This window comes from Sorex fumeus, unplaced genomic scaffold (assembly GCF_029834395.1).
Source record: "Sorex fumeus unplaced genomic scaffold, SorFum_2.1 ptg000268l, whole genome shotgun sequence".
Taxonomy (NCBI): domain Eukaryota; kingdom Metazoa; phylum Chordata; class Mammalia; order Eulipotyphla; family Soricidae; genus Sorex; species Sorex fumeus.
The window spans coordinates 875,300-903,108 of NW_026606325.1; the positions used below are offsets into that span (position 1 = coordinate 875,300).

General features: G+C 42.7%; 1 non-coding gene and 1 pseudogene across 1 annotated transcript; one reads left to right on the plus strand and one right to left on the minus strand.

The window, feature by feature from the left end:
- The first annotated feature begins 394 nt into the window (after positions 1-394).
- On the plus strand, positions 395-26,770 carry LOC130018795 (RNA-binding motif protein, X-linked 2-like; annotated as a pseudogene).
- Positions 13,595-13,701, minus strand: LOC130018797 (U6 spliceosomal RNA). The gene has a single exon (XR_008791645.1). It is a non-coding gene; the product is annotated as a U6 spliceosomal RNA (small nuclear RNA).
- Positions 26,771-27,809: the final 1,039 nt, after the last annotated feature.

A 27,809-nucleotide genomic window follows, 5' to 3' on the forward strand; every position in this document is an offset into this window, starting at 1 on the left:
TGCTTGAATGACTGGTGGATTCCCAGTGTCTCCCTCTTTGGGTTTTTAATTGAATTAGATATTTTTTGTGAGAACATTTTCCTACCTCTTCCGTGAAAATTAATGTGAACTGTTACCTGTATGAATTTATTATTTTTGTCTTAGATGTTACTTTATTGAGAAAGGTTTCCCACCTGTCCAACTTTGATAGTGTTGAGTTAGGTATGATTTCAGTGGGAACGATTTCCTACATGCTTTGTAGCCCTCGGATTTCTTCCTGTATGAATTTGATATTGTTGGATTCTACATGACTTTCGTGAGAAAGTTTTACTACTTGCTTTACATTGATAAGGTTTTTCTTCAGAGTGACTTCCATATTGTTGAATTAGATATTCTAGTGGGAAAGTTTTCCGACATGCTTTACACCCGTAGGTTTTCATACTGCATGAATTTGATATTGCTGAATTCTGCATGAATTTCATGAGAATGTTGCTGTTTCACATTTGCAATGTTTATCTTCAGAGTGACTTCCATCTTGTTGAATTAGATGCGATTTCAGTGGGAAAGATTTCCTACATGCTTGCTTGCCTTGCATGCAGCCCATCGGTTTGATCCCTGGCATCCCAGTACTCTGTCTCAGCATTTGATTTTTGGTATTTTTCTGACAGATGCCTAGTGATAAGTGTTTGGTATTTTGTTAATACCCTGGATGGCTGATACCAATTGATGAGCCTCTTGAGGATTTGACTTGCATTACCCTGATCTTTCACTTGCCTGGAATATTCTATTTTCATGATTCTAGCAAGTAAACAACTCGGAAGTCCAGAATGTAGCTTCTTTTGGAGAGGCTTGATCTGATTGGTAAGGGCCACTAGAATTTTGGGTTTGCTCACTTATACTTAGGTATTTCTATAGCTGAGGCAACCCTGCATCAGGTAAGATGCTTCCCTTGTATGTGGTCGACCGGGTTTGATCTCTGGCATCTGTATAGTTGCCTGAGTGCAAAGCCAAGAGTAAGCCCTGAGCAGATTGTGCGCTGGAACGGACTGGGATTGATCCAAATCCAGCAGAGAAAATGCTGTAACTTGCATGGGATTGGATGGACTTCTCGTAAGTAAAGAGAATCAGAAAGAACAAAGGGCTCATCAAGTAGTCTCAGCTCTATGAGTTGTAAGGAAAGAAGGTGCCACCCAAGGACAGTGGAAAGAAGACCAGGAGGATTATTCCATGGTTGGAAGCCTGCCTCAAAGGCTGGAGGATTCCCAAACTCTCCCTCTTTGGGTGTTTTAATTGAATTAGATACATTTTTGTGAGAACATTTTCCTGCCTCCTCCGTGAATATTAATGGGGACTGTTAGCTCTATGAATTTATTGCCTGTACGGGACTTTCGTGAGAACGTTTTACTACGTGCTTTACATTGATAAGGTTATTCATCAGAGTGATTTCCATATTGTTGAATTAGATATGATGCTAGTTGGAAAGATTTCCTACATGCTTTACGCCCCTTGGATTTCATACCGTATGAATTTGATATTGCTGAATTCTGCATGACTTTCTTGAGAATGTTTTGCTACCTGCTTTAAATTTAGAAGGTTGCAGTAGCCGATCTGTTTGATCCCCAGCATCCCAGTACTCTGTCTCAGCATTTGATGTTTGGTATTTTCCTGATAGATACCAAGTGATATGTGTTTGTTACTGGGTCACTTGCAGGCAGATACCAGGTGATAAGCCTCTTGAAGTTTTGACTTGCATTGCCCTGATCTTTCGCTTGCCTGGAATATACTATTTTCCCAATATATGTGTCTGCCATATTCTAGCAAGAGAACAACTCGGAAGTTAAGATGTTAGCTTCTTCTGGAGAGGCTTGATCTGATTGGGTAAGCCCACCAGAATTTTGAGGTTACTCACTTATACAAGGGTATTTCTAGGGCTGGAGCAAATGTGCATGAGGTATGATGCTTCCCCTGTCTATGGTCAACCGGTTTTGGTCCGTGGCATCCGTATAGTTGCCTGAGTACAGAGTCAAGAGTAAGCCCCGAGCAGATGGTGCACTCGACCCGGCTGGGATTGTTCCCAAATTCAGAAGAGGAAATTCATGGGGTTTCTTACGTGTACCCATTTAGTGTTGATGACTTACACGTGACTTTCGTGAGAAAGATTTCTCACCTGTCCAAATTTGATATTATTGAGTTACATATTATTTCAGTGGGAAAGACTACATGCTTTAGACCCCTCCTATTTCTTACTGTATGAATTTGATATTGTTGAATTCTTCATGACTTTCGTGAGAAAGTTTTAGTACCTGCTTTACATTGATAAGGTTTTTCGTCAGAGTGACTTCCATATTGTTGAATTAGATATTCTAGTGGGAGGCTTTTCCTACGTGATTTACACCCAGAGAATATTGTACTACATGAATTTGATATTGCTGAATTCTGCATGACTTTCCTGGGAATGTTTTGCTACCTGTTTCACATTTGAAATGTTTATCTTCAGAGTGACTTCGATATTGTTGAATTAGATGCGATTTCAGTGGGAAAGATTTCCTACATGCTTGCTTGCTTTGCATGCAGCCCATCAGTTTGATCCCTGGCATCCTTGTACTCTGTCTCAGCATTTGATGTTTGGTATTTTGCTGAGACTTACCAGGTGATTAGTGTTTGACATTTTCTTAATATCTTGCAGACAGATACCAACTGATAATCCTTTTGAGATTTTGACTTGAATTTTCCTGATCTTTCACTTGCCTGGAATACACTATTTTCCCGATTTATGTCTCTGTCAGATTCTAGCAAGAGAACAACTCGGAAGTTAAGATGTTAGATTCTTCTGGAGAGGCTTGATCTGATTGGGTAAAAGACACTAGAATTTTGAGGATACTCACTTATGCATGAGTATTTGTAGGGCTAGAGCGATTGTGCATCCGGTAAGATTCTTCCCCTGTATGTGATCAACCGGGTTTGGTCCAAGACATCCGTATAGTTGCCTGAGTGCATAGCCAAGAGTAAGCCCTGAGCACTGTGTGGGCTGGACTGGGGTGGGATTGGTCCAAATGCAGAGAGAAAATGCTGTACCTTCCATGTGATTGGATGGAGTTCTGCTAAGTGAAGAGAATCATAGAAAAAGGGGTTCATCAGGGACTCTAACCTATTTGAGGTGTAAGGAAACAAGGTACCACCCAAGGACAGTGGGAAGAAGACCAGCAGGATTGGTCCATGTTTGGAAGCCTGCCAATTGTACTGGAGGATTCCATAATTTTCCTCTTTTTTATTTTTTAATTGAAATATATAGGATTTTTTGGGTACATTTTCCTACCTACTCCTTTAAAATTCATGGAGTTTCTTACCTGTAACAATTTAATATTGTTGACTTAGTTGTGACTTTCGTGAGGTTGCTCACCTCTTTAAATTCGATATTGTTGAGTTAGATATAATTTTAGTGGGAAAGATTTCCTACATACTTTACACCCCTCAGATTTCTTACTGTATGAATTTGATATTGTTGAACATAAGTCTAGTAAGAAATTTTTAGTACTTGCTTTACATTGATAAGGTTGTTCGTCAGAGTGACTTCCATATTGTTGAATTAGGTAAGATTACAGTGGGAAAGATTTCCTACATGCTTTACACCCCTAGAATTTCATACTGTATGAATTTGATATTGCTGAATTCTGCATGACTTTCGTGGGAAAGTTTTGCTACCTGCTTTGCATTTGAAAGGTTTGTCTTCAGAGTGACTTCGATCTTGTTGAATTAGATGCGATTTCAGTGGGAAAGATTTCCTACATGCTTGCTTGCCTTGTATGCAGCCCATCAGTTTGATCCCTGGCATCCCAGGACTCTGTCTCAGCATTTGATGTCTGGTATTTTGCTGACAGATACCAAGTGATGAAGTGTTTGGTATTTTCTAGATACCTCCCTGGCAGATACCAAGTGATAGTTCTCTTGTGGGTTTGACTTGCAGTTTCCTGATCTTTTCCTTGCCTGGGACATACTATTTTCCCGATATGTTTTTCTGCCAGATTCTAGCAAGAAAACACCACGGAAGACAAGAAATTAGCTTCATCTGGTGAGCTTGATCTGATTGGGTAAGATCCACCAGACTTTTGTGAGTAGTCACTTATACTTAAAAATTTATATGGCTGGAGCAATAGTACAGCAGATTAGATGCTTTCCTTCCTTGGGGCCCACGTGATTTGATTCCCTGCACAGCAGATCATTTCCTGAGTATAGAGGAGTTGGGATCAGAATAGGGACCATATTGACAATGATGGTTGGAAGGGATTTCTCTGGATGGAGATGTGTTTTGAAATTGGGTAACTGACCAAACATGATGGCCTCTCCGTATCGGTATTGGAAGCCATAAGCCCAAAAGGAGACAGAGAGACAAGATGAAATATGCCTGTCTACAGGCACACTTGGTGGCCCAGAGTGTGTGGAGCTGGTAGAAGGGAAACTCAGGACATTGGTGGTGGAAGTGTATTTGGTGAAATGATGGATGTTGGAACATCGTATGTCAAAAACCTGATCACGAAAAGTTTATAACTATCTCAAATATTCAGGTAAATTAAAATGAATTAAATAATATTGGTCACTGTCACTGTCCTCCATTGTTCATCGATTTGCTCGAGTGGCCCCAGTAACGTCTCCATTATGAGACTTTGTTTTTACTGTTTTGGCATATCGAATACCTCACAGGTAGCTTGCCAGGCTTTGTCCTGCAGGGAGATACTCTCTGCAGCTTGCCGGGCTCTCTGAGAAGGGCAGAGGTATCGAACTCGGGTTAGCCATGTTGGCTGCGTGCAAGGCAAATGCCCTAACCGCTCAGCTATCGCTGTAGCCCCATAATATTGGTACTATCATAAAATATACATACATATTTTATACAAAAATTCAGTGGTGGAGGGTCTTTGGTACTTTGGTGCTTTCCAATGTACAATAACTTTGTACTTGAAAACCATAAATGTTAATACTTTCATAATGTGTTACTTTCAGTGCAATAAAAATGAAAGAAAAATGTAAAACCTCCACTGGTGGAGGTGGGCACTTTTCATTGGGGTGTTTTAATATCAGTCAAGAGAAATGGAGACTATGGTGTGGATTGTGGTGTTTAAAGTTTGTTTTCTGAAATCTTATCATTGACAATATTGTAAAATTGTAAATCCCACTGAAATTTAAGAAAAGCATTTTATAGAAACTGTGCTCTCCCTGATTACTTGATGTCAATAAACAGTCTGCTGTTCTGTGTATACAAAATACAAACCAAAAATCTTGAACACTGTACAGGTCAATACTTTTGTAAGCACATTTCCTACACTATAATAAAAATTAAATTTTGTTTGTTTTGTTGCTTTTGGGGTCACACCCAGCAATGCTCAGGAGTTACTCTGAGTATAGAAAACTGTTTAAGTTTGAACATGGAAAGAACAAGAAAACCAGTAATGTGAGGAATATTGTCTTTAATGGAGGCAGGGGGCAGGTGGGAAAGGGGAATATACCAGGGATATTGGTGGTTGGTAATGTGCAGTGGTGAAGGGAGGGTGTTTGATCATTGTGTGATTGTAACCCAAACATGAAAGCTTGTAACTTTCTCATGGTGATTCAATAAAATCAAAATACAACAACAACAAAAGAAAACCAGTAATGGACCAAACTAATCTTTCCTCAAACCCCCAATTTTTTTATGTTTTGAAATTTTTTGTTTCAATTATGTAGCGAGATCTAGCTATGCGAATGGATCACTCCTAGAGGTACTCAGGGGACCATAAATGGCAGGTGGTAAAGTGGTATGCAACTAAGGTTAGCCAAGTTCAAGGCCTTAACTGAATACTGTTTGGCCTTCAGAACCAAAACTTTGTAAGCAAAGAAGTTAGTTTCCAACACGACAAATATATCTTAAAATATATTATCAGCAGTTAGAGAGTATAGCAGATATTCGCCGTACGTGTAGCCACCCCAACCTTGATCCACAGCACCCAATATGATTCCCCCAAGCCCAGAGTGATCTCTGAATGTAGAGCCAGGAGTAACTCTTGAGCACAGCAGGTGTGGCCCCAAAACCAAAATATATGTGTGTATAGATATGATTGTATATGCATATATGTGTGTATACATATGTGTGTACACAACATATGTATGTATGTGTTTATATACAAATAAAGTGGACCAGAGTCATGCTAGAGCAGGTAGAGCATTTGTATTCTATGCAGCTCGCTCAGGTTCAATTCTTTGGACCACAGATGGTCCCCAAGCCGCACCAGAAGGAACCCCAGAGCTCAGAACCAGGAGTAAGCCTGAGCACCACTGTGGCCCAAAAATACAAAAAAAAATTGTTGAAGTCATCCGTTCCTTATCCCCCATAGCTATCTTTAAAATTAAGTGTTTCCAATGGGGCCTTACAAACAGAACTCAGGGACCATCCCGTGGATATTGGGTCAGAAAAGTCACTGGAAGGGCCCAAGGATGTGGTGCTGCACTGACTCTGCAGATTGGGGAACCTCCAGTGCCACCTGGCAGTCTCTGGGGCCACCTTTTGATGCTGTGAACAGGGCTTTTAGTGCTGCGGGAATCAGACGTAGTTTAATAATCTACGCTCCTGAACCGCTATCCTCTTACCCCCCAAAATCAGTTGAAATGTGCAAAGATTAACCCTACCACACACAGACTAAGGATTATAAAGAAAACTTTTAGGTATTTAACAAAAGTAAATCCTCGTTCAAACATATCCTACCTCTATAAATGCGTTTATTAGTATGACTCATGAGATTGTTCAAAGCAGCAAGGAATGTGTCCCAGGCAAAACAAGGAGAGGAGGGGGAAAGTGAAGAGGGGCAGGGAGGAGAAGAGAGGAGTGAGGGATAGGGGAGGAGAAAGGAAAGAGGAGGAAGAGGTGAAAGAGAGAAGGGCAAAGCAGGGAAGGGAAATCTGGAAGAGGAAGGGAAGGAAAAAGAAAAGAGGGTGGGCATGGTGAAGAGGAAACGGGGAGAGTTGGGAGGGTGGAGGAAGTCAAAAAAAGCGGAAGGGGAGGGATAAGGGGAGAGGGAAAAAGTGGGGGGAAGAGAGGCATGGGAAAGGAAAGGGGGAGAGAGAAAATCGGGAAAGGAGGGGAAGAGGAGAAGGGGAGAGAAGGGGAAGAGGAGAGGGAAAGAGGATGATGGGGGGAAGGGAAGAAGGAACAAGGGAGAGGATTATAAGAGGATGAGAAGGGTAAAGGGAGAACAGGAACTGGAGCATAGCACAGCGGGTAGGGCGTTGGCCTTGCTCATGGCCAACCAGGTTCGATTCCCAGCATCCTATATGGGCTCAGGAGTAATTCCCGAGTGCATAAGCCAGGAATAACCCCTGTGCAAGGCCTGTTGTGACCCGAAAAGTAAAAAAAATTAAAAATAAAAGAAAATGCACGACACTAAAAAATAGAGGACAGGGGATGGGGAGATCACGGAGAGGGGGAAAAGGAAGGAGAGTGGGAGAGAAAGGCAGGAGGAGGGCAAGAGCAGAGCAAGGAGAGGCGGAGAGGAGGACCCAGAAAGCCAAGTGGACATAAAGGGGAAGGGAGAAGAGGGGAGAGGGTAATGAGAAAGGAAATGGGGAGGGGGAAACGGAGGGGTGAAAAAGCTAAACTGTCCGCGTGAGACACGTGCCGGTTCTAGTGCGCATGCGTTCCTCGCGTTACGTCCCGACGTGCCTAATCTCTTCCGGATTGAATGGTCTCTTCCGGGGTAGCTCTAGTCCAATGGGATTGCGCGCTGAAGCCGGGCGACTGACCGTTAAACGGCTTTTTCCAGAGGTCGTTACATCGGAATCTTGGAGCAGAAACCTTTGGAAGATGAAGTAAGGCTCCGGTTTTCCTACGTGGAGTGTGGGAGGTCGGGGCTGGGGGATTGGGATGCGGGGCGGGAGGAGCTGAGGGAAGAGGCGGGGGCCGAAGCGTCCGAGGGGACGGGGGTCGCGAATTCTGGACAGGGCCGTGACTCTTCCAGTGGAGACCTAGTTCGGCGTCTGGGTCGCTGGGACATTTCTTTACTCTGCGGCAACTTCCGCAGCCCATTGACGAAATTGAAGTTAATCAAGGAACTCAAGGAGCGAGGGGTCCAGCTGGGGGTGGCGGAGAAGGTGTCCTGGCACCCCGAGTACCAGGACAGCGCCTGGATCTTCTCGGGTGAGTTTTGCCGCGGTGCGCTTCGGGTTCCCCGCCGCCTGGCTTTCCAGGGAGGGTTTCAGCCTTCCGCCTCTCTTCTCCTGTTATTCCTCTCCTCTCCCTGGCTCTCGCGCCCCCCCTCCTCATTTAGGTGACACCCAGCGATGGTCAGGCGTCACTCCGGGCTCTCCATTCAGCAGTTCCTTCTGGCGGTGCTCACAGAACCTATGGGATGGTCCAGGGATGGTGCCAGGGATCGAACCTGGGTCAGCCTCATGCAAGACGATTGCCCTACCCGCTACACGAGCGCTCCAGCCCTTCCTTGTGTCGGCCATGTTGCCTGTGTACAAGGCAAACGCCCTACCGCTGTGCTATCGCTCCAGCCCTGACATTGAGTGAAGCTTTGGAGGAGGTGCTTTTTAGGATTGAGATTGTATAGCTTATTTCATACTGGCCTTTTGTTAGAAGTAGAGTAGGCCAGTGGGATGTTGTTGTATTGTAGTAGAGGTGGTCAGAAATTTTTGGTCGGTATTAGGAGACAAAGTATGGGATGAAAGTCCTGAGTGCTCAGATTGGGAAATATAACTGTGGCCAGGAGAAGGACACACCCACTTCTGGGAGGCCACGCACCCTACGTAGTGGCCACGCCCCTGGCCTGCCCCCCTCCCTTTGCCCTCTCCTTCACCCTCCCCGTGCTCTCCCCCTCTTATTCCCATTCTCCTTGCTCTCCTCATCCCCTGTCCTCCTCTATTATTTAATGCTGTACAGTTTCCTGTATTCTTCATTTTTAATTTTTTACCTTTTGGGTCACACCCGGCCTTGCACAGGGGTTACTCCTAGCTTACTCACTCGGGAATTACTCCTGGGGCCATATAGGATGCTGGGAATCGAAACCGGGTTGGTCCCGTGCACGGCAAACGCCCTACCCACTGTGCTATCACTCCAGTCCATGTCCTTTCACCCTTCTCATCCTCTTATAATCCTCTCTCTTTTTCCTTCTTCCCTTCTCCCCTTCATATTCTTTTCCTCTCTTCTTCCCCTTTTCTCCCCTCCTCCTCTTTCCCTCCCCTTCCTCAGTTTTCTCTCTCTCCCCCTGGACTTTCCCATGCCTCTCTTCCCCCCACTTCTTCCCTCTCCCCTTATCCCTCCTCCTTCCTCTTTTTTTTTGCCTTCCTCTACCCCTCCCACCTCTCCCCCTTTCCACTTCCCCATGCCCTCCCTCTTTTCTTTTTTCCTTACCTTCCTCTTCCCATTTCCCTTCCCCCCTTTGCCCTACTCTCTTCTACCTCTTCCCCCTCTCCTTTTTCCTCCTCTACCCCACACTCCTCTCTTCTCCTTCCCCCTGCTCTTCTTCACTTTCCCCTTCCTCTCCTTGGTTTCCCTGGGGCACATTCCTGGCTGTTTTGAACAATCTCATGAGTCATACTAATAAACCCATTCGTTGAGGTAGGTTATATTTTAATGAGGCATTACTTTTGTGAAATGCCTAAAAGTTTCCTTCTTAATCTTTAGTCTTTGAGAGGTAGGGTTGATATTTGCATATTTAAACTGATTTTGGGGGGGGGCAAGGAGATAGTGGGTTAGGGGCACAGTTTTTGTTTTGTTTTGTTTTTTATTTTTTTGCTTTTTGGGTCACACCCGGGGATGCACGTGGTTATTCCTGGCTCTGCACTCGGGAATTACCCTTTGCAGTGCTCAGGGGACTATATGGGATACTGGGAATTGAACCTGGATCGGCCGCGTGCAAGGCAAACGCCGTATTTGCTATGCTATTGCTCCAGCCCCAGGGTTGCAGATTATTAAAGTAGGTCTAGTGTCCCCCAGCACTAAAATCCTGCTCACAGCATCAACCCGTGCGGCCTTGGTGGCCCCAGCGCACTTCCAGGTGGCACTGTAGGTTCCCCAAGCTGTAGTGTCAGTGTATCACCACATCCTTGGGGCCTTAGAGTGAGTTGTCTGACCCAGTATCCAGGGAATGGTCCTTGGGCTCTGCTTGGAAGACCCCTTTGAAAACATTTTTTGAAGGTACCTATGGTGTATAAAGAGCGTATGACTTTAAATTCTTTTTGTATTTTTGAGCCACAGGCAGTATTGCTCAGGATTACTGCTGTTTCTGAGCTCAGGGCTTCCTTCTGTTGGGGCTTGGGGACCATATCTGGTGCACAGGATTGAACCTAGGCCAGCTGCATATAAGACAAGCTCTCTACCTGCTGTAGTATGACTCTGGTCAACTTTATATATACATACATGTGTGTGTATGTATATACATACACACATATACACAGATACATGCATGCATATGTATTTATATGTATACACACATATATGTATATATAATCATATATCCATACACATATTTCGGTTAGGGGGCCACACCTGCTGTGCTATGGGTTTACTACTGCCTCTACATACAGAGATCATTTCTGGGCATGGGGGAATGATATTGGGTGCTGGGGTCAAAGTTGGGTTGGTACATGTAAGATGAGCATCTGCTATACTATCTCTTTAACTGCTGATAATGTATTTTAAGATACATTTGTGTTGTTGGAAACTTAACTCCTTTGTCTACAATTTTTTTGTTTTGAGGGACACCAATAGTACGTAGGTAAGGCCTTGAAATTGGCTTTCCTTAGTTGCTCACCACTTACCACATAGGGTCCCCTGAATATCTCTAGGAGTGATCTTTGAGCATAGTTGAATGTGGCAAGATCATTGAAACAAAACATTTTCAAAACAAAAACAAATTGGGGGTTTTGAGGAAAATTTATTTGGGTCCATTGGTGGTTTTCTTGACCTTTCCATGTTCAAACTTAAAAACTATTCTATACTACTGGTGTGGGCTGGAGCAATAGCACAGCAGTAGGGCCTGTGCCTTGTGTGCAGCCGGCCCGGCCAAGCCGGTTTTGATTCCTCCGCCCCTCTCGGAAAGCCTGGCAAGCTACTGAGAGTATCTTGCCCGCAAGGCAAAGCCTGGAAAGCTACCCGTGACGTATTCGATATGCCAAACACAGTGACAACAAGTCTCACGATGGAGACGGTACTGGGCCAGCTCAAGCAATCGAAGAACAACAGGAGGACAGTGCTACTACTGGTGTAATGTATTCTATTAGATTGTGAGTTCAGATCCTCTTTTTTGATAACCTCACGGCTAGGCCTAGGGCCTTGTAGATAGTACATGCTTGGTAAATGTTTGAACTGAAATGTGATTTTTCTCTTCTAGGTGGATTTCCTTATGAACTGACTGAAGGGGGTGTTTATCTGTGTTTTTGCCCAGTAAGTTCGCTTTAATTTTCTCCTTTCTAGATTATCTGTGTCATTTTCTTCCGTGATGAAATTTGTTTCCATACAAATTGTAAGCTGGCTGGCATTTCTGTATAGGGAGAGCTCAATTCAAGATTTTGCTTTAGTTCTACCCAGGACGTAGATCTAGAGCTCTCCCAGTCTGGAAAATCCAACAATTTGTCTCTAGGCTTCGGCTCTGTTTCTATTGCTTTTGTTCTTCTTTTTTTTTAATTTTTCATTGCAGAGTCCTTCAAGCAGTTACTCCTGACTGTGCTTAGGAATCACTCTTCTTTTTTCTTTTTGGGTCACACCTGGCAATGCGCAAGGGTTACTCGTGGCTCATACACTCAGGATTTACTCCTGGCATTGCTCAGGGGACCAATGGCCTGCTGGGAATTGAATCAGGAATCGGCCACATGCAAGGCAGGCACCCTACCAGCTGTGCTATCGCTCCAGCCCCAGAACCGCCCATGGTGTGTGGTGCTGGGGATTGAACTCCCGTCAGCTGCATGCAAGTAAGGGATATACCCCCTGTATTTTCTCTATGGCTGTTTCCTTGATCTTTCATTGAGACTTTTTAAACTTGGATCTATAGTAGAGCAGATGAAAGGACTTTTAGATAGCTACAGTTCCCCTACAAGGTTTCTTTTTGACCCCCTACAGACTAGGGATAACAGCCCTTCTCTGCCCACACCTGTGTGACACTATCCATTTAGGCAAAGTATACAGGAGTAGGAGAAAAGAACTAATGGTTTTGGTTGTAGTTTGCTTTCTTTGTTTTCAGATAAGTGTGAGGTTAGTGAGCCGACCAGATCTCCTGTGGCTGGAGAGCTTAGGGGACAGTAGGTTCTGGTCAGGGGATGCGTACAACAGAGGTTAGAAGGCCGTGGGAAAGAAACTTGTCAATGCTTTTTATGAGAAGTGAGCCATAGGTATAGGTTTTGGCCATCCCACTCAAGCTGAGCGTTCTGGCAGGGGTAGAGGTGTCTTCCTCCTAGCTTCTGGGTGTTGGGGAGGTTCACAGTAGGTACAGCACATGATTTCCATTTCTTCATGGTATCTGTTCCTGTCTAGTCTCTCATCTAGGGCTGCATCCTTCAATATCACTGGCCTGCATACTGGTCCATGGACTTGTGTTTGAAGACCTATTGATCTAGATGTTTTTGTCTTGTTTCTATTGAGTGATGGTCAGCTAATATGTGTATTCTAGTTTTCGCTCCACAGTGCTCTTCATAAAGACCTTTTGACATTGTTAATAATGACTTTGAAAAACATTTTTGATTTAGATCATTTGTCTAGGATTGGGTTCGAGCAGAGTGGTTTACTCTATGGGGGTAATATGAGAGATTTTGGAGGGTTATGGAACTGTCTTTGGAATTTTGGAAAAGTGTATTTTCTGGAGACAAACCTAAGGACAACAAACAACCATTGGCAAATGCACTGCATAGGTTTTTTTTTTAATTCTTAATTGTCTTTTATTTGTGAGCAGTGTTTCCAGTAGTTTACTACTAGAAATTAAACCATAATATATATTTTAGCATGCTGCTCTTCTTTGTGAAATTATTGGGTTAATGTGGCTAGTTTTCTCTTTACTGATTTTTAATTTTTTTTTCGTTTTGAGGCCATACTAGTCTCTGTGTAAGTATCATTTCTGAGGAGCTCTAGGGACCATATGTGGTTATCTAATATGGTTTGGTTTTGTGCAAGTCAAGCACCCTGCCTGCTGTACTCTCTCTCTAGTCCCTCTTTGCTAACTATTAAATGTTACTTTAAGATGTTTTTATATTATTTTATATTATTTTATATTATTTTCAGATTGCTCTTTATAAAGGTTTTCCGGCTTTCCGCTCAATAGTATGAAAAAGGTTTCAGTTATACAGTGATCAATTAGAATTTTTCTGAATTCTAATCAACAGTGATTTGTTATTTTAAAATTATTTGCCATTGACTTTCTTTCTGAAATTTATCTTATTAAAGAATTGTGGTTTCCAGAGTCATTGAAAGTTGAGTTTTAGAGATTTATTTCATCATCAGCCCTACCACCAGTGTTCCCTTATTCCCTCCCACCTCAACCCCCACATCATCCTCCACCTGAAAACTTGGCAGGAGCATGACAAGTTTCCGTGGTTGCAGCGTAGATCCCATGTTTTCAGTTTTTGTATTTCCTTGCTTTCTCTTTTATTTTTTAAATTTTTTTAAAATATGGAATGCTTCACAAATTTTCATGTCATCCTTGTGCACGGGCCATGCTAATCATCTCTGTATTTTTCCAATTTTAATATATGTGCTGCCAAAGCGAGCACTTGCTTTATCTTTTCATTTGCTTTTAAATTCATCATCACTGTATCATTGTAGCACTGTCATTCCATTGTTCATCGATTTCTTTGAGCAGGCACCAGTAAGGTCTCCTTTCGTCCTCGACTGAGATTTTCACAAGTTCCACATTGGAGACTTTCTCAGGGTCAGAGGAATGAGAGCCATCATTGTTACTGGGTTTTGGCATATCGAATACGCCATGGGGAGCTTGCCAGACTCTGCCATGCTGTTGGGATACTGTTGGTAACCTGCTGGGTTCTCTGAGAGCGAGAACTAGACACCGAGAGGTCATGCAGCCGGAAATGTGGCTGCATGCTTTCAGGAGCTTGGTTCATCAGCAGTGACATTAAACATCTTTTTCATAGATCAGCAGGTCATTATTCTTTTTAGTATGCTATGTACTTTGCCTATTTTTTTCTAGTGGTGTGTTCCTCATTAGTGATTTTACAAGCCTCCTTGATAGAATATGGATATAGTTTTGTTATATCATTTTATCATGTATTAATGTGCTGGAGCGATAGCACAGCAGGTAGGGCATTTTCCTTGCATGCGTCCAACATGGCCGACCTGAGTTTGATTCCTCTGCTTCTCTCGGAGAGCCCGGCAAGCTACCGAGAGTATCTCACCTGCACGGCAAAGCCTGGCAAGCTACTCATGACGTATTCAATATGCCAAACACAGAAACAACAAAGTCTCACTATGGAGACGTTACTGGGCCCGCTGGAGAAAATTGATGAACAATGGGAGGACAGTGACAGTGACATGTATTAATTGATTTTTAAAAATGTGATATACTAGGATGGAGAGAATACATAGATTAAGGTCCTTGCCTTGCATACCATTTTTGGCTACAGTAGTGGTTCATTTTTGAGCACTTTATATGATTTCTTGAACACAGAGCCAGAAGTTGCCACTGAACTCTCCTGGGTGTCCTTCCCCCACCCCAATTTGATGTGTGATAGTACTGTGCCTTTATTCTTTCATGTTGAAAAGTTTTCAATTTGAGGTCTAAAGAGGCCTTTTTAACCGATTCCTCTACTGTTTCTTTGCTTTTTATTTTGAAATACTACTTATATTTCATGTTAATGTATTTTATACTTTTATTTCAGACGTAATACAGAAAAACTATAAAATGCAAGGAATGCCACAGTATTCCCTTAGCCAAGTCCCTGAATATTAGCATTGTACCTAATTGTTACTGCTATTTTTTATTAGAGAAACACCATGAGGTACAGTTACAGACTTACAAATTTTTGTGCTTGGGTTTCAGTTATACAGTGATCAAGTACCCATCCCTCCACCAGCGCCCATCCTCCACCACCACGGGTCCCAGCATCCCTCCCACTCCCCATCCCCCCATCCCACCCTTTAATACATGCCTCTGTGGCAGGGCATTCCCTTTTGTTCTCTCTCTCTCCTTTTGGGTCCTGTGGTTTGCAAGAGATGCATTGAGTGGCAATCATGTTTGGTCTATAGTCTACTTTCAGCATGCTTCTCCCACCCTGGGAGGATCCTCCCAACACCCTTTATTTGGTGCTCTCTTCTCTATCTGAACTTCCTTTTCCCCTAGCGCGTGTGGCTGGCCTCCAAGTCATGGAGCAAAACTCCTGGTACTAATCTCGGCCACTCCTGGGTGTTAGTCTCCGATTTTGTTGCTTTATGTTCCCCGGATGAATGCAGACTTTCTGTGTCTATCCCGCTTTTTCTGATTCATTTCGCTTAACATGATAGTTCCACTTGTATTACCACTTGTATGTGAATGTCATGACTTCATCTTTTCTAACAGCTACATAGTACTCCATTGTGTAAATATACCAAATATTCTTTAACCAGTCATCTGTTCTCGGGCACTCAGGTTTTTTCCAGATTCTGGCTATTGGAAAGAGTTCTGATCCCTATAAGGATACCCATGATATTCTTTAAAGAAATGGAGCAAACACTCCTGAAACTTATATGGAACAATAAGCCCCCACAAAGAGCTAAAGCAATTCTAGGGACAAAGATAATGGGTGGAATCAACCTCCCCAACTTGAAGCTCTACTACAAAGCAGTAATAGTTAAAACAGCATGGTACTGGAACAAAGGCAGAGCTGCAGACCAATGGAACCAATTTGAATATACTGACATCTCCTCCCAAGCATATGCTCATCTAATCTTCTGTAAGGGGGCAAGAAAAGTGAAATGGAGCAGGGAAACCCTCTTTAATAAATTGTGCTGGCAAAAGTGGATGGCTTCATGCAAAAAAGTGGGCTCAGATCTCTGCCTAACGCCATGCACAAAAGTATGATCAAAATGGATTTATGACCGCAACATCAGACCGGAATCCATAAAGTTCATTGAAGACAAAGTTGGCAAAACCCTCCATGATATTGAAGCTAATGGTATCTTCAAAGATGTCACGCCACTGGCCAAGCAAGTGAAAACAGAGATAGACAAATGGGACTATCTTAAACCAGGAAGCTTCTGCACCTCCAAAGAAACACTGACCAAAGTACAAAGGCAGTCTACAGAATGGGAAAGGATATTTTCCAAATACACATCCGACAAGGGGTTGATATCAAGGATATATAACGTACTGGCGGAACTCCACAAGAAGAAAACACCCAACCCTATCAAAAATTGGGCGAGGAAATGAACAGAAACTTTCGCACAGAAGAAATCCGAATGGCTAAAAGGCACATGAGAAAATGCTCTACATCACTAATCATCAGGGAGATGCAGATCAAAACAAGGAGATATCATTTCACACCGCAGAGACTGGCCCACATCCAAAAGAACAAAAGTGACCGATGCTGGTGCGGATGTGGCGAGAAAGGGACCCTCCTTCACCGCTGGTGGGAATGCCAACTGGTCCAACCCTTTTGGAAAACAGTATGGACGATTCTCAAAAAATTAGAAATAGAGCTCCCATTTTACCCAGCAATACCATCCTGGGAATATATCCCAGAGAGGCAAAAAACGTATAGTCAGAGTGACATCTGCACTTGTTATTGCTATTTTTACCTGTTTCACAGTTTCTGATTTTACTAAGTTATCAGAGAGTCCATTGCAAGACACGATTTGTGGGTTTGGACCATGCCTGGCGATGATCAGGGATTACTCCTGGCTGTGCACTCAGGAATTACTCGTGGTGGTGCTTGGGGTAGCACATGGGATGCTGGGGATTGAACCCCAGTCACAAGGCAAGTGCCTTTGTGCTGCCCTCCAGGTCAGTACCAAGATCTTTCAGTTTGTGTTTCCAAAAACTAAGGCCATCAGGAAATCAACACTGATACAGAACTATGATGAACCTTTTGGTTTTCTTCCGTTTCATCCCCGGTCTCATAAAACCCTTTTTTTGTCTCTGGGCCATACCCAGTGGTTCTTAGGGGCTACTCCCAGTCCATTGCTCAGGGTCGTTCTCACTGGTGCTCAGGGGACCATGTGGTGCTGGTGATCAAATCTGGATCTCCAGCATGCAATGCAATTGTACCAGCCCTTTGAGCCATCTCCCCAACTTGCTGATAATCTCTTTATTGTAGGAGAAAAATTGCTTTGTGGTCCTTGATCTGTCATGTAAATTATAAAAATTTTAGTCTTTTTTATTTTGCCAGAGAGAAAGTACCAGGATAAAGGTGCTTGTCTTGCATGTGGGTAACCCTGGTTTTTATTTTTTTTGGGGGGATAATATAATTTTTCTTTTATTTATGGGATTGCTATTATTTTTTTTTACATTTAAAATTTTTTTTTAGATTTTTATTAGTGAAACACCATGAGGTACAATTGTAGATTTACAAATTTTTTTTGCTTGGGATTCATTTATACAATGATTGAATATCCATCTCTCCACCAGTGCCCATTCTCCACCACCACTGATCCCAGTATCCCTCACACCCCCCGTCTCCCCCCATCACAGCCTGCCTTTGTAAATTTTATTGAATCGCCGTGAGAAAGTTATAAGCTTTTATGTTTGGGTTACAATCACACAATGATCAAACACCCATCCCTCCACCAGTGCACATTCCCCACCACCAATGTTCCCGGTATACTCCCCCCTTTTCCCACCCTCCCTCTGCCTCCATGGCAGACATGATTCCCCATATTCTCTCTCTACTTTTGGGCATTATGGTTTGCAATACAGACCCTGAGAGGTTACCATGTTTGATCCTTTATCCACTTTCTGCACACATCTCCCATCCCAACCGATTCCTCCAGCCACCTTTTTCTTAGCGATCCCTTCTGTATTCCAGCTGCCTTCTCACCTTTGCTCATGAGGCAGGCTTTCAGCTATGGAGTAATCTATCTGTCCTGTGTATCTACTATCTTTAGGTGTCAGACTCGTGTTATGTTGTTTTATACTCCACAAGGGCTGGAGTGATAGCACAGCGGTAGGGCGCTTGCCTTGCACACAGCCAACATGTCCGATCCGAGTTCGATTCCTCAGCCCATCTCAGAGAGCCTGGCAAGCTCCCCGTGATGTATTCGATATGCCAAACACAGTAACAACAAAGTCTCCAATGGAGACGTTACTGGGCCCGCTCGAGCAAATCGATGATCAACGGGAGGGCCTTTATTTATTATTATTTATTTTATACTCCACAAATGAGTGGAGTCCTTCTGTGTCTGTCCCTTTCTTTCTGACCCATTTCACTTAGCATGATACTTTCCATGTTTATCCATTTATAAGCAAAGTTTATGACTTCATCTCTCCTGAGAGCTGCATAGTATTCCATTGTATAGATGCCCCAAAATTTCTAGGGCACTTGGGCACTTGGCCCAGATTTTGGCTATTGTGAACAGTGCTGCAATGAACATAGAGGTACAGATGTCATTACTACTGTGCTTTTTTGCATCCTTGGGATATAGTCCCAGAAGTGCTATTGTGGGGTCATATGGAAGCTCACTTTCTAGTTTTTGAAGAATTGTCCATATTGTTTTCCAGAAAGACTGGACTAGTGGGCATTCCCACCAACAGTGAAAGAGTGTTCCTTTACCCCCACATCCATGCCAGCACTGGTTGCTTTTGTTCTTTTGAATGTGTGCCAGTCTCTGTGGTGTGAGATGATATCTCATTGTTGTCTTGATTTGCATCGCCCTGATGGCTAGCAATGTGGAGAATTTTTTCATGTGCCTTTTGGCCATTTGTATTTCTTTTTTGAGGAAACTTCTGTTCATTTCTTCCCCCCATTTTGTTCATGGGGTTGGAGGTTTTTTTCTTGTACAATTCTACTTGTGTCTTGTATATCCTGCATATTAATCCCTTATCAGATGGGTATTTATTAGGTAAATATTCGTTCACATTCTGTGGGCTCTTTTTGTATTTTTGTCACTGTTTCTTTTGAAGTGCAGAAGCTTCTTAGTTTGATGTAGTCCCATTTGTGTATGTTTGCTTCCACTTGCATGGGGCTGACCCTGTGTTAATGTCCATCATTGGTCCCCTGAGTGCCTAGAATGACCCCTGAGTATAGAGCTAGGATTAACCCCCGAGCACCTCTGGGTATTTATTATAGGATAAAACTCATTTTTAGGGTGTTCATTTTTTAAAAGTTTTTGTTGAGTATTGATAACAGTGTCTCACATGTGCTGTAATGCTGAGCCATCTTCCTAGCCCCTGTAAGTTTTAGTGCAATTATTTTGTAATCATCGCCTGAATCAGAATGAAGCTCAGTTTCATTACCCTCAAACTTTCTTCACGTGGTACCTTTTATAGTCTTCTCTTTGATTTTATTTCTGTATGTTTTTCCTTTGAGGTTGGGCACTCCCAGCTGTGCTCAGGGTTTACTCCTGGCTCTGTACTCCATGATTCTTATTCCTGGTAGGCTCGAGCGACCATATGTGGTTTTTGTTTTCTGGTTTTGCTTTGTTTTGTTTTTTTGGCCACAGCCTGTGGTGCTTTGATATTCCTGGCTCAGTACTCTGAAATCATTTCTGGTGGACTCTGAACCAACTCCCCCTCCCCCGCCGCCGTTTGATTATTTTATGTGGCAAAGTGTATCATTCTTTCATGTTTCTGGATTTGGAATCAATTATAGGTGTTTCTACTCACCCACTGCTCTTTTTTTTTCTCATGTGTAAGATTTTAGTGCCATAAATTGAAATCCCTGATCCATTTATAGTTATTTTTATGAATATTTGTGAGACACGGATTCAGTTTGTCTTTTCAAATGGCTAATTTTTGTAAATTGAAACATTAACCGTACCATATTTGTATACTAATTCATATACGCTTGACTTTCTTGGTGTTTTTCTTCCTTTTTATTGGTTTATTTATTCATGACACATACCAAGTAGCTAATTTTATGAGCTATTCAGAGTTTTTCTAGTTCTTATTTTTTTTCCCTTTTTGGGCCACACCCGGCAATGCACAGGGGTTACTCCTGGCTTTGCATTCAGGAATTACTCCTGGCTGTGCTCGGGGCACCATGTAGAATGCTGGGAATCAGACCCGCGTCAGCCACGTGCAAGGCAAACTCCCTACCTGCTGTGCTATCATTCCAGCCCCATTCCTAGTTATTCTTATGTTCATTTTTCCACAAGAATGTTGGAAACAATTTACTCTGCTCCAGGGGAAAAATGTGTGCATTTTAAAAGTGGAATTGCGTGAAATTTATATATTAGTTTTTGAAGGACTTTTATTTTTGCTTTTTTAAAAATTTTTTATTAGTGAATCACCATGAGGTACAATTACAGACTTGCAAGCTTTCATGCTTGCATTTCAGTCATACAATGATCGAGTACCCATCCCTCCACCAGTGCCCATTTTCCACCACCAATGGTCCCAGCATCCCTCCCACCACCCCGCCCCGTCCCCTCCACCCCACCCCGCCTCTGTGGCAGGGCATTCCCTGTTGGCTCTCTCTCTCTTCTTTTGGGTGTTGTGGTTTGCAGTAGAGCTATTACGTGGCCATTATGTTCAGTCTATACTCTACATTCACCCTGCATCTCCCCTCCCAATTGGGCCCTCCTAGCACCCTTCTCTATCTGAGCTGCCTTTTCCCCCAGCATGTGAGGCCGGCTTCCTAGCTGTGGAGTAATCCTCCTGGTACTTATTTCTACTAATCTTGGGTATTGGTCTCCCATTCTGTTACTTTATATTCTAGAAATAAGTGCAACCTGAGAAGGATTTTTAGTGCCTTTGTTATGTTGGGTTATCCTAACCAACAACAAACGATATTTTCCCCTCAATTTTATTTTCATAATGTTGTTCACAAGAATTTATTACATTCAGTATCCCAACACCAATTCTACCTTCATTACACCTTCTCACCCCCATTATTTCAGGTTGTCCGTCCACCAGTTAAGCCTGCCCCCAAAGAAAGCCATAGGTAATTTATTTTGTATTGTTTGCTATGAATAATATGTTACAAATGATTCAGAAATGTTTTCTTTGAGGAAATTGTGTGATGATTTTTGTATCTCACCCTAGAGCCATTAAACCCAACAAGGGATATTTTTATATTTATTTAATTCTATGTTTCTTTGAGGAGTTTTAAAAAGTTTTACTTAAGATACAATTTGTAGTTTATTTTTCTTTTGGGGTCATACCTGATGGTGCTCATGGCTTATTCCTGGCTCTGTTGTCAGTGACCCCTTGTTTCAGGGCTCAGGGCCCATTTGTCATACCAAAGATTAAGCCAGGTCTGCCACATTTAAGGCAAGCACTTTGACCCCTGTACTGTCTGTCCAGCCCTGTTCAAGTCTTTTCATTATTTATATGTTTACTTATTATTTTGGCCAGACTCTGCAGGGCTCAGGGTTGATTCCTGGCTCTGCATTCAGGAATTAGACCTGGTGGTGCTAGGTGGATCTTTTACTGGGAATAGAACCCAGGTTGGATATGTGTAAGGCATGTGCCCTACCCAGTGTATTCTTCATCGGATCCCTCAAGTTTATGTATTTATTTATATTTGTTTTTGGACCATACACGGCAATACTTAGGGGTTACTCCTGGCTCTGTACTCAGAAAGATTCCCTGGTGCTTCTTAGGGCATCATTTGGGATACCGTGGATCAAATCCGGGTCTGACACTTGCAAGGCAACTGCCCACACTACTGTACTTTTACTCTGACCCCTCAAGTTTATTTATTTATTTATTTATTTATTTTGGGTTTTGGGTCTCACCCAGCGATTCTCAGAGGTTATTCCTGGTTCTGCACTCAGGAATAACTCCTGGCGGTGCTTGGGGAACATATGGGATGCCGGGTATTGAACCCAGGTCACCCACGTGCAAGGCAAATGCCCTACCCACTGTGCTATCACTACAGCTTCTCAAGTTTGTTTTTAATTTTATTTTTGTTGCTGATTATTAATGGGGTTATTTCTCAGTTAATTATTTCTAGGCGATTACTATTTGTATTCAAGAGATTGTTTTATTTGTAACTATATCCTATTTTTAACAAAAATTTTAATTAGGCATTGTGATTTTAAGTAAATTTTGGAATTTTACAGTGAGCATTTAGGTTTTCTATAGTACTATCACATCTAATCTTCAAAGAAATATGGCTTCATCTTTTATTTTTCATTTATATATTTTCTCCTAATTGTATTGGAAGATAGCATTGCACTGTAGCACTGTCCTACCGTTGTTCCTCAACTTGCTGGAGCAGGCACCAGTAACGTCTCCATGGTGAGATTTGTTGTTCCTGTTTTTGGCATATCGAATATGCCACGGGGAGCTTGTCAGGCTCTGCTGTGCGGTCGGGTAGCTTGCCGGGCTACCGGGGAGGGACGGAGGAATCGAACCCTGGTTGGCCAGGTGCAAGGCAAATGCCCTACCCAATGTGCTATTGCTCCAGCCATTAAATAGGTAAATAGTTCATGAAGTCACTTGTGCTGTTTTTAGTCGTTTCTATTAAAGATGCTAGATTTGGGCAGAAATTTTGTGTCTGTGATTATGTTTATAATGTATTCATCATTTTTTTTGTTCTTTTTGTTATTTGTCCCTCTCCAGTGATGCCTGGGAACTTTCCCTAGCTCGGTGCTGGGGGATTACTTCTGGTGGTGCCTGGGGGACCATTTGATACCAGGGATTGAGCCTTGGTGGCCTACCTGCAAAGCATATGCTGAAACCCACTAAGTTTTCTGTTTGATATTTTCTTTTTGTGACTCTAGTAAAAATATTATTTTGTTTTTGTTTTTGTTCCTCATTTGGCAATAGTCATGGCTTTGCGCTCAGGAATCGTTCCTGGTGGTGCTCGGGAGAATGTATGGGATGCCCGGGATTGAACGTCATTCGGCCGTGTGCAGGGCAAGCACTTTACCAGATTTACTGTTGTCCTGGTGACACCAAGCTCTACTCAGGAAGTACTCCTGGCTCTGTGCTCTGGGATCTCTCCTGGGAATGATTGGATATGTTAATTGGGGGGGGGGGAGAATTTTGAGTCTTAATTTTTATCACTATTTTTAAACTTTTTATTTCTACTTTTAATTGAGTCACTGTAAGCTAGACCCTTACAAAGCTGTTCAAGATTAGGTTTCAGTCAGTGTTCCAACACCCATCTCTCCCAAGTTTACATTTCCCAGCACCAGTGTCCCCAGTTTCCCCTCCCATTACCTTCCCCCCACCCCCCAGCCTGCCTCTATGGCAGGCACTACTCATCCCTTCATTCACTTTTTAAATGGGACATTTCCTATTATATCCTTGAGTAACTTTTTTTGTCTTGTTTAGGGGTGCCACACCAGTGGTGCTAAGGGATCACTCCTGGTCGGGCTCAAGGGACTATATGGGGTGCTAGGGATTGAACCCGGTTGACTGCATGCAAGGCAAGAGCTCTCCCCACTGCCCTGCTCTAGTTCCCTCCGTATACCTTTTTATAGTTAATCTTCATTCATCACCTGGTTCTAGCTTCGTCTTTTATACTCAGTATTTAAGTTTTGTTTGTCAAGCATTCTGAACATTTTATTTCTAATAGTGTGTCTTTTTTGTAAATAAATAGATACGGTGAGATTGTTACCATAAATCTGGTACAGGATAAGAAGCCTGGGAAATCCAAGTGATTTCTGCTTCCTTTGCTATGAAGTCCAGCAGAGCACAATACTGGAGGTTGACAATTTTAATGGCATCAAGGTGGGTATAAGTAATAAACAGGATTTCGCTGAAGGTTTCTGATGTAGTAGTTTAGTTTTATTTTTCCCCTGGTTCAGAAAGTCCCAGGGGCCACCAGGATGAGACATAAAGAGTTTCAGGGGTGTGGAAAAATGGTTCTAGGAAGGAATTACATGGGCCTCTGCCCCAGTCAGCACTTTTTTCTTCCTCAGTATTAGCTATTTCTCCACCCACCCAGGGAGGCCTTTGTTTCTTACCTTTCCCTCCTCACCACTGTAGTTCTCCAGCCCAGGAGAGTGACTCGTGGAGAATTTATCAATGATTGCACCAATAATCAGTAGTTTCAAGGATAGCATGGAATGGGGATATAGGTTTCCATTTTATGGAGCCTATATTCAAATTGACTCAAAGAAGGAATGGTTTTCAAAACATATTTTTTCTTTTCGGGTTGTATGCAGCAATGCTCAGGGGTTACTCCTCGCTCTGCACTCAGGAATTACTTCTGGCCTTGCTGGGGATGGAATGCTGGGGATCAAACCTGGATCCGTCAGCTACAAGGCAAATGCCCTACCCTCTGTGCTATCGCTCCGGCCCCTCAAAAATATTTATTTATTTATCTATTTATTGCTTTTTGGGTCACACCTGGCAATGCACAGGGGTTACTCCCGGCTCATGCACTCAGGAATTACTGCTGGCGGTGCTCAGGGGACCATATGGGATGCTGGGAATCGAACCCGGGTCAGCCGCGTGCAAGGCAAATGCCCTACCCGCTGTGCTATCGCATCAACCCCTCAAAAGTGTTTTAAATGGGAAATAGGATAGATGAAAAGAGGTAGATTAGACTTAAAGATAAGACTAAAACCAGACCTGTATTGGAACAATAAAAGCTGGACTTTGGGAATGTAGAGTGCCTGATGCCTATAGAATTAAGTATGTATCGGGGACTAAAGTGATCCTACAGTGGGTAAGGCTCATACCTTACCTGTGGCTGACCAGGGTTATGATCTGGACACCCTATATGACCTTCTGAGCACATTCAGTAGTGGCTCAACTCCCCCCACCATCAAAAAAGAATTTTTAAGTTTATGCTTGAAAAATGAAATGGTTTTGTTTGATGTGAGTAATTACTATTTTGTTCCTTGCACAGAGTTTGTGTTTCACAGCAAAGTATAAGTGTGAACTAGTCACAAAATTTCCCAGAGTTTTTTTTTTTTTATGTCATGACATAAATAGAGCACAAAAATATTTGTATGGCACACAGGGGTAAACTGACAGATGATGCTAGTGCACTTGCCTCAGAGGCTCAGTAGCCCTCAGGCCCCATGTGGTTGCCCTGAGAGCAGAGAAAATTGCTAGCTGGGAAAAAGTGCTCAAACACACCAGTTGGGCAAACAGTGTTGGAGATTTTCCCAGAGATTGAATTATCAGGAAGTTGGTGTGGATCACTTAGTTTGGAAGGAGGGCTGTCTTTGATGATGCGTTGGCTTTTTGTCTTAGATCAAAGGACAAACTATTCGAGTAGATCATATGTCTAACTATAGGGCTCCTAAGGACTCAGATGAACTGGATGATGTGACCAGACTGCTTCAGGAGAAGGGCTGTTGGGCTCACATGCCTCCAAACAGTTCAGCTGAGGACTCTGAAGATGACAAACCCACCAAAAAAAAAAAAAACACACAAAAGAAGGTAAAATGTTATGACCAAAAAAGATTCTAGGTGGTCTTAATTGTTTTTTTTCTTATGAATAAAGCTGTTTATGTAACCATAGAAAGGTATGTTTACTTTCTAATAGGAAATGTTTATATTCAAAGCTCTCTAGAAATCATGACTTAGTAAACTTGTTTATGTCAAGATACAAATGTAGATCCTCAATTTTTTTCTTTTTGGGTCGTACCCGGCAATACACAGGGGTTACTCCTAGCTTTGCACTCAGGAATTACTCCTGGTGTTGCTCGGGGGACTATATGGGATTCTGGGAATCGAACTTGGGTTGGCAGTGTGCAAGACAAACACCCTACCTGCGGTGTTATTGCTCCAGCCCTGATACTCATTTTATTTTATCTCGACTTCCCTAGAGAAAAGTAAATTTAAAGAATATACTGATGTGCATACACACTTTCTAGAAAATCATTGAAGACATTTTCACAGCTCATCATTTTTAAATTGGAGGATGATAATTTGAATCTTTTGACTCTTCATCTTATAGACTTTGCTCTTTTTTGCTGTCTTGCCATGAATATACTATTAAAATTCAAGTTATTAGACTGGATGATAATAGTACAGCGAGTGGGTAGGGCGTTTGATTTATACACAGAACCAGAGTTTGATCTCTTGCATACCATGTGGTCCTCCAAGCACCACCACCCCAACTTCAAGTTAATTTTTGGGGGGTGGGAGGTCACACCCGTTGGTGCTTTGGCTTACTCCTGGTTCTGCATTTGATGCAGTGTATTTAGAAAATAAGTACTTTGGGGGAGAGCTTTTTATTTTTTCATTTCCTATTTGTGGCTCCCTTCCATTTTTTTAAATCTCCAGACAAAAAGGGGAAAAAAGAAAATGAAGACAGAAAAGTGGGAGGTACAGCCAGAACCAGAGGTCTCCTGTTCATCACCCAGAAGCAAGATGCTAAAGGAAAACGATTCCCCCGAATGTAAAAAGTTCATCAGCAAGAACTCTGAAAAGGTTCTGAAGTCAGAGTCCGGGGAGGGGATGAAGCAGTACCACAGCTCCCCTGAGGTCAGGACAGACTCCCACTCCAGAGCAGAGGCCATAGAAAGGGAGCCAAAGAAGGAGAAGCCCAAACAGGAACACAGGTCTTTAAGTAGGAGGGAGGAAAGGGAAGAAAAGAACAGGGATAGGAACAGAAATCAAAGATCAGATATGCAAGTTCGCTGGCAGGCACAAGGAGCGTTCTGAATGGCATGGTCATAAGAATAGGAGTAAGAGCAGTGATAAATCCCACAGGTATCAAAGATCCTGGCACTCCTGGGATTGGGGATTCCCCCACTTCCAGAGACTACAGGCATCACTGAGACTGCAGCCAATTGAGTTGCTTCGTAGAATAGGACATGGAATGGTGTGTTCTTGTGTGTGTGTGTGTGTGTGTGTGTGTGTGTGTGTGTGTGTGTGTGTTGGGTCCCACTAGGAGCTACTCATGACTTACTCCTAGCTCTGTGCTCAGGGGTCAATCCTGGCAGGGCTCAGGACCATATGAGGTTCTGGGGACTCAACTTAGGGCAGCTGCATGGAAGAGAAACACCCTGTCCACCGAACTGTCTCTCTGGCCCCAGATTTGAACTGTTCTAAGAAGCAGTTTTTAGAAAGCGAAACCAATTATTTCTCTCTTTTGATATGTAAAATCTTTTGAAGCTCAATTATTTTATTCGCTTGTGTATCAATCCTTGAGAGAGATATACTTCCTAAAGTCTGATATCCTTACTTTTTTTGGGCGGGGAAGGCAGGTAACACCTGGCGATGCTTAGTGATTCCTCCTGGCTCTGCACTCAGATATTACTCTTGGCAGTGCTTGGGAGACCATATTGGATGCCATGGAGACTGAACGCAGGTTAGCTATGTGCAGTTCCTACGCCTGACCTGCTTTTTTATCTCTCCATTTCCTGATATTCTTAATTTTTATGCACAGTTTGTTGTCCTTGGGAATATATTTGCCATAAATCAGATTACATGTGCTAAAAATGGTTCATATATAGATCCAAGAACCTATAACCCCCCCAAGTAGGATGAAAAATATTTAAGAAATGGGAAAATAGGTGTTCTTGATTTTTGATCTGTGTTTGATGACTTTCCATCTGGCAGATAAAACCATAGAGATGTGTGACTTAATTCGGGTTAAGTAGTGTGACATAGATACAATAATGAAGCTGTTAGTCTGTTCTGTGTATATTGAGATGTGTCTTTTCCTGAATCATTTTGTTGTTGATACATTCCCACATATTTTCCTTGCAGTCTATATTTATTGAGAAATTGACACAACAAAATTCACCTCGTACAAAAATGTAGTTTTTCAAAATTGCCTTAAAATTGGTTTGAAATATTGTGAAGGTTCTCCTG